The sequence below is a fragment of the Pongo pygmaeus genome, chromosome 7 (genome assembly GCF_028885625.2).
Source record: "Pongo pygmaeus isolate AG05252 chromosome 7, NHGRI_mPonPyg2-v2.0_pri, whole genome shotgun sequence".
Classification (NCBI taxonomy): domain Eukaryota; kingdom Metazoa; phylum Chordata; class Mammalia; order Primates; family Hominidae; genus Pongo; species Pongo pygmaeus.
The window spans coordinates 149,957,341-149,964,067 of NC_072380.2; the positions used below are offsets into that span (position 1 = coordinate 149,957,341).

The 6,727-nt window shown below is 36.9% G+C and overlaps 1 non-coding gene across 1 annotated transcript; it reads left to right on the plus strand.

Annotated features, from left to right (window-relative positions):
* The first annotated feature begins 5,980 nt into the window (after window positions 1-5,980).
* LOC129043374 (U6 spliceosomal RNA) lies at window positions 5,981-6,086 on the plus strand. Its single transcript, XR_008504449.2, has one exon. It is a non-coding gene; the product is annotated as a U6 spliceosomal RNA (small nuclear RNA).
* Window positions 6,087-6,727: the final 641 nt, after the last annotated feature.

Genomic DNA, 6,727 nt, shown 5'->3' on the forward strand with positions numbered 1-6,727 from the left:
GGGCCCTCCTTTGCCAAAATCCCCTCTACTTCCTGTGAAACACTCATGCTCAGGACAAGTGCCAACCATCGTTTATCATCGCCACTGCATTGTTGATTTTCTTCATTTGGAGTTATAAGAAAAGTGAAATACTTGCTGAACTTAACCTTCCATTATGTGTTGGGGGTGAAAAAGGGTAGTTCTGGCTATGCTGTATATTTCAAGAAAATATAAGCTGTGCATATATATTTTTTAACTGAGAAACATTTCTCTGATTTCAACATGCAAATAAAGTTTTCATGGGCCCATAGAATTAACATGAGATAAAATTGTGAGCCCATCTTGATTTATTCCTTTCCATACTAACTCAGTGTGTGAAATTATTGTAATAGAAACTCTCTGGACATCAGCCTCCTCTTTGTGCCCCAGGTTCAAGGTAACTTACCTATCTCATGTCTGACCTCTGGAGCAATATGAACACTGCTGTCTCACATAAAGAGGTCTATTCCTGTGTTCTGAGCAGAAAGGGTCAAGTAGCTACCAGGCCTGGCCTCCAGCAAGTTGCTTAAGTTTTCGTCTTTGGTGTTTTTGTCTTTAAAATAGAATAAAAATCCTACTTGTTCCATTCTATGAGATGACTTTTAAATACCTAGAATGATAATACACAAACAGTAGATTCCTTATTTTCTCTTATTACATTATTTATACTGTAGCTAAGCAATATACTTTAGTGCACTTGAGGGTCTTAATAATAAAATATTGGCTACTATATATGGGCAGCATTTTCTTAGTAAGCTCAGAACTGCTAAGTAGTGTAAATAGAATTTTTAAATTCACCAAAAACAAATACATGATTCTTTAACCCCTACCCAAACCCAGTTTTACAGATGAGGAAACTGAGACCTAGGAGTCGTAGTTAATTTGTAATTCCATATTCATTCTATTGCAAATCCTGTGCTTTTATTTTGTCAAATGGGCCCCTGACAAACAAATAGTAAACAGTGTGTCAGGATTTGAAACAAATATGAATTCTAACCCCATGGCGTTAGCCGTAAGGCTAGACTCTAATTTTACAATTCTTTGTGCCTAGATTGGCTATTGAATACCAGGATCTAATATGTGAGTAAAGAATGCTTTAATGAGTGTATAGATGAAATATATCCATAAAACATATAAAATATATACATACTATTTACAAACATATGTACAAACTCATATTCATGAACACTCTATGATTTTCTTTGGCAAATATTCTAGAATTCAGCACAGCTAAAAAATATTTCAGTTATTTCATGTGTTGGCAATACTATCTTAATAGCTCTCCTTTGTTTATGTAATTTTGAATAGAAAGAAACATTTCCAACTCACTTCAGGCTTATAGTAAAAATAATCCCACATTAATAAACTGCCATAGCCATCATTTACTTTGACAACATAAAAATCATACATGTCATGAGATAATTTATATACATCGTCTCTATTAATAGTCAGTTTTCCTATATGATTACCTCATGAGGCAAGCCTGTTCATCTTTATTTTATAGAAAGGAAACTGAGGTTCAGGAAAGTTGGCTCATTTATCTAAGGTGTCACAGCTAATAACTTTCAGAACTATATCTTCAACCCAGGTATCTGACTCCGAAAAATATTCTGCCTCCAACTTCATCACACACATTCCCTGCATCAACTCTTTGGGATGGAAAATGTCCACCATATGACATAGATTTGTTGTTTGAAATGTCCATGTGTGATTTGGAGACCAGCCTATAAATAAACAATCTTGGTCAAACTGCCCCAAAGCAAGATATGACTATAGAAATAGAGATTTTCCACTGTGGCTTCAAAATTGTTTTCTGTATGTTATCTACTCTCTGAACCCACTTTCCAGCTCACATGCTCTCAGAATATCAGACAAGATAAAGGTTGTAATAATAAATCCTGATATTTCTGTCTCATCTTGGCTAAAGCAATGAAGCAAACTGACATTAAATTTTCCTTCTTTCTGCTTTCTTTCTCTACTTGGCCCTTCACCTGTAAATTCCCAGCTCAATTTAACTGAAGGCTGTACTGAGAGACCAAAGGCTAAGACATTTGTAGCTTAATGCATGACATAAATGATGGCAGAACTTTGATGAATTGGACAAATGAAACAGTCCATTCTTTGAAGGAATACCCGTCGAAACTGTCAGGGCAAGAGTGGGGGTGGAAACTCTAGCTTATACACTGCTTGCTAAAATCTTTAGCATCTGTGTGTAGTGATGAAAGCTGAGAGAGCTCTGAGATTAACCAAAGGAAGTGCTTCAGAACCATAAGAGTCAAGTGGCACCTGGCCACACAGCTGTGCAGTCTTACTTACAATGTCCTTCAATCAATACTTTCCTGTAACTCAGCTTCCTCCTCTGCTAAGTTAAGACTAAAATATCTATCTCTGAGCATCATTGTGCCGAGACCAGCTAGGTCAGGGAGACCCTAACCCAGCGGTGCTAGAGGAATTAAAGACACACAAACAGAAATATAGAGGTGTGAAGTGGGAAATCAGGGGTCTCACAGCCTTCAGATCTGAGAGCCCCAAATAGAGATTTCCCCCCGTATTTATTAACAGCAAGCCAGCCATAAGCATTGTTTCTATAGATATTAAATTAACTAAAAGTATCCCTTATGGGAAACGAAGGGATGGGCCAAATTAAAGGAATAAGTTGGGCTAGTTAACTGCAGTAGCAGCATGTCCTTAAGTCACAGATCGCTCATGCTGTTGTTTGTGGCTTATGAATGCCTTTAAGCAGTTTTCCACCCTGGGCGGGCCAGGTGTTCCTTGCCCTCATTCCTGTAAACCCACAACCTTCCAGTATGGGCGTTAGGGCCATTATGAACATGTTACAGTTCATGTTACAGTACAGTTCAAACAAAATCTGCAGAGATTTTGTTTATGGCCAGTTTTGGGGCCAGTTTATGGCCAGATTTTGGGGGTCCTGCTCCCAACATCATTGGGATAAGGTGTACTAATTGTTTTGAAATGATCAATTTAATAAATGGAACATAGGTGACGATTAAATGGTAGAGAACATTATTGCTGTATTAAGTGATACATATATGCAATGTATAATATTATATAATAGTAGTAACTACAAAGTGCCAGTTCAGGTTGAATTAGGGAAGACAAGCTAACAGAGAAGTCTGATGTGGTGGGGAGCGGTGTACCAATAAAATCAGGCAGCAAGGAAAGAACAGAAAGCATTGTATAGTGGTTGAGAACTAGGATTCTTGTCAGCCAGATCCTCTTTCTGCCATTTAACACTTGAACGACCATGGTTGAGTTAGTTAATTTTTAAGGGTCAGTTTCCCTATCTTTGAACTAAGCACAATACTGATTTTATCTAATAGACTTTCTGCAACTATATATGTGTGTATATATATATATGTACACACATATATAAATTAATACAAATTTTAATATATTAAATAATACATGTTTATATATTCTTTAAATATATGTGCATATATTTAATATACAATATGTATTATTAAGTAGATATTTAAATCCGTGTATATTAAAGCATTTATGTAAATCACTTATGTACCTGACACACATTGAGCCTTCAACCAACATTACTTATTTCCCATTATTATTCATTAAGGACTACATAATACCTGACACATGATCAAAATATTTAACCTAATTCTCTCCACTGGCTACACCTCTCAATTCATTTGTGCTTTTCTCTAACCCAGGATAATTTACTTCATACGTCATGGCTAACTTCCCCTACAGTGAGGATTCTAGGAGAACCTGGTAGAAAACGACGAGGCTTCTTATAACCTTTCCTTAAAAATCTCAGAACATCATGTTTCTTAAATTCTATTGGCCTAGCAAGACACTAAGGCCAGTCTGAGTTCAAGAGAGCAGAAACTGTATACCACCTCTCCCTGGGAGTGGTAGCAAAGAATTTATAGCTATCTTTAACCTATTGCGAGGAGCAAACCCACAGTGAAAAGCTGCATTACTCTACTTGGGCTGCCATAAGAAAACACCATAGGCTGGGTGGCTGAAACAACAGAATTTACTTTCTTGCAGTTCTGGAGGCTGGAAGTCAAGAGATCAGGGTGTCAGCAGGGTCCTGTTCCGGTGAAGAAGCTCTTTCTGGCTTACAGGCTTCTGACTGTGTCCTCATGTGGTCTTCCTCTGTGAAAGCTCACTCTTTCTTCTTGTAAGGATACCAGTCCTGTTGGATTAGGACCACATCCTTACGATCTCGTTTAACCATCTTAAAAGCCCTTTCTCCAAAGATGGTCACATTGGAGGTTTGGGCTTCAACATCTGAATTTTCAGTGGGCACAATGCAGTCAATAGCAACATCAGAGAAATGAATAAGATACACCTAACATCCCTTGAGCAATTGTACCCAGTCATGCCTGAAGCTATGTCTACCACCAGAATTCCTTAATAATGAGAACCAGTAAATTCTATTTTATTTTATATAAGCCAATTTTAATGAGATCTTCTGTTATTTGTAACAGAATGTGTCCTGGTTGATACAATAGGCAACTCTTTAGTGCCACCTTACAGGATGCCAAGGGCAAGAATGGGATATGTTGGAAGAAATTAGAGTCCTGAAACAGAAGCACACACAAGAAACAGTGACATCAATGATTATGCAGGATCGAGGACATAAAGCTACAATGACATAACTCCAAAAGGTAATCTGTTTCTATCTTGAAGCTACTTTTAAAACACAGGATATGAACTTTTTAATTTACTGTAGAAAATCTTAAAGGCACATTCAGTACCTGAGAATCAAAAGCAGAAAAAAAACACCACAACTGAATTCAAACAACTTCTAGAATGTGACATAGATGCCACTTAGAGACTCTTGAGTTTGATTAGAAATGAATTTATTCACAAGACTGATTATATTCAGTTTCTTCTCTTTATGGAAGAGAAAACCAATGGCCAGAGATTCAAAGCAATGTTTGCATCCTGGAGTACAAAAACACTAGCTTTTACAGTAAAGATCTTGACTCATATTTAACTTAAGCATAATGTTTTCTGCTTTTCAGAAAGCAACAACTCTCCATTTATTATAACCCTGTCCTCACTCTGATTATTCACTTTGAAGGAAGGACAATCAGGGTGAGTCAGTGGCCCTGAAGGCAAAGAAGAGGGTTTTCAAGCACAGGTGGGGAAATAAGGGAGTATCTCCAAACAACAAAGGTGACCTGAGGTTTACTAAGGTAAGATGCCGAGAATAGATGCCTATTAATCCCTGTCGCACGGGTCACAGGCACCTCTGTCAACCAAATGTGTGGCTGTGTACCTAACGGTGTGTGTTCAGCCAGGATATTAAGGCACAGAGAGCAATACATCTCCCTGCTGCCCTTCCTGCCCCTGCTGAATGCATTAGCTCAGCATCCTACTCTGACTGCAGAGAAGAAAATGACATGTGCATAGAACAACATGGAAAGGAAATAAACGTCCTTGAGCAGAGACAGATGAGAAAGATTATTTTATATGGTATGTTAAAGAAGGGAGAGAAAATTCAGCAGGTTTATGCTCTTGGGGCCTTAATAAACTGACTAAAAATAAAATAATTATCCTAATGATTCTCATATGATAGTTTTCTCTTCAAAGGATACTCCTTAGCCACTTCTTTCACAATAAGAGATCACTTCTTTTTATATAAGCACTAATCGTGTTATACATTTGTTAACCTATGTTTCCCCCCTTCATTTCCTTTCTCTATATGTATTTTTTCTCACATATAACACATGTAAACTAAGTATGGATGAAATTAAGAAATAAATGCATGATTACATATTGTTATAAGTGACTTCATCCTCCTTTATTTCTGCCTTGTATTGTTTCTGTCTGTTAAAGCCCTCATTCAAAATTTGCCCAAAATTCTGCAGTTTAAATGTCATGGGCTATGAACAAAAAGAATGGATGAGATAAAAATGTTTGGAAAGGTGGGGGGAAAGTCTGTAAATTTTAATAAAAACTCAAATTTGTGCTCGCTTTGGCGCACGTATACTAAAATTGGAACGACAGAGAGAAGATTAGCATGGCCCCTGTACAAGGATGACATGCAAATTTGTGAAGTGTTCCATATTTTTCCAATTTATAATAAAGACACTTTTTAAAATTAAAAAAACCCTCCAATTTGTTAGAATGTTTGGGGAATTGGGACTCTGGGGAATTGGATTTTCTGTCGATGAACTCCCTTATTTCAGTTCTCATCAGAATGATTGCAAATACCTAAGTCCCTAGTCTTCCTTCATCAACCTAACATGATTGCATCTTTGCTTAATGAGTCTGAGTTCTTTGAGATCTTGGGCTCATCAGTGTTCACTATGCGGAATTTGATGTTGATATAAATGTTTTAGGAGGTAGAGTTTGTTTACTTCTGAGTTTAGAATGCAAATACCAATGAACTTTTATGGGTTTGGTGGGATCTCAATATACTTATATATGAAGTATCAGAAAATATTAGAGAAATTTGATAGCAATATAATGTCTGTGATTATCTACTGTTTACTGTATATCAGGCATTGTAAGTTTTTCATGTGCATTACCTCATTTATCTCTGAAAACCACACTAGGAGTTTGATGCTAGGAATCTCTTTTACAGAAGATGAACTGCTGGGCTAGAGCAGAGTTTCTCAAACATTAGTATTCTTTCAAACCACCTGGGGGATCTAATTAAAATGCCAATTCTGAATCAAATACCTTGTTTCAGGCCTGAGATTATGCATTT